Consider the following 1,271-nt stretch of genomic DNA (forward strand, 5'->3'; position numbering starts at 1 on the left):
AACATGTTATTTTAATATAAAAATTTTATAAGATTTTTCATATACTCTATTATTTAAAATGTTCAAATTATATCCTTCAAATTATATTAAAATTTTTAAATTTAAATTATATATCGTTTAAATTTTGTTTATCAAAATTTTTAAATTTTTTGTCTTTATTTTTTTTAGTACTAATTTAAATGAGATGGTTTTTAGAATTTTATGTGATCGCCATTTTAAATTATGATTTGATCGCTTCGATTTAAATAGACAGATTTAAATTATGTGTTTGAATGGGCAGTTTTGAATGATGTCACTTGAGTTAACGCTCATTAAAACCGTCTATCTTTCATATTAATTGAAACGTTTAGAATAACAAGTTATTAGTTTAAATTTTAAAATATAGATAAGATTTAAATTAAAAAATATATATCAAATTTTATTTTTAAAATCGGTCAAAATTATATTTTTAATACGGTTTTATCATTTTAAAAATTATATTTTTATACCTTTAAATTTTAAATTTTTTATAATTACAGGTACTCGTGTTTCGTTTACACTGTAAACGAAATACGTGGAGTATATCAATTTTCACGTATTACGTATTACGAAATATGTTCAAAATTATTTTTTTTACACTGTAAACAAAATATAAGATGCAATACATTTTGGTAAAAACACTAGAAATGATGTAAATCGGTAATTAATAAAATTATTTAATTTATATAAATAAAAAATCTCTTATTTTCTTTGTCAAAATCAATTTATATACTCTTCATAGGTCAACTATTTAGCATCATTTTTGAAATATGATTTGTTTGAACCGCTAAGTTTATTGTAATTTCAACTAATTTCATATTCATAGCCGTAACTGGTTTCTAACAATTTCAATAAAGAAATGTTACTTGAACAACCTGGCGTGCCAGCTCTTCCACCTGTTTGTCTCAATGCAATTTTGTCAATGAATCAAGTTAATTAGTCTCTCCGCCAGTGACTTTAATGCGTTACTGAAAAACTGATATAGAGCTTCAACAATTATTGTAGTATGTTATTAGACAAGTTGACATAATTAAAAATGTGTTTGAAAAACCAATTTGATCATCACATGAAAACTAGAAGACTAATTTAATTATAAGATGAAAATTAGAGGACTAACAATTTATTAAAACTCCTTGTTACTATTGTATATTATAAAATTAGAAAGTGTATATAGTTATAATTATTAAAACATAGTAGATATAATATTGGTTTCTCTTTTTTTGGGTTTTTTTGGTATCTTTCAGTCCACCAGA

The sequence above is a fragment of the Arachis ipaensis genome, chromosome B07, assembly GCF_000816755.2.
Source record: "Arachis ipaensis cultivar K30076 chromosome B07, Araip1.1, whole genome shotgun sequence".
Lineage (NCBI taxonomy): Eukaryota > Viridiplantae > Streptophyta > Magnoliopsida > Fabales > Fabaceae > Arachis > Arachis ipaensis.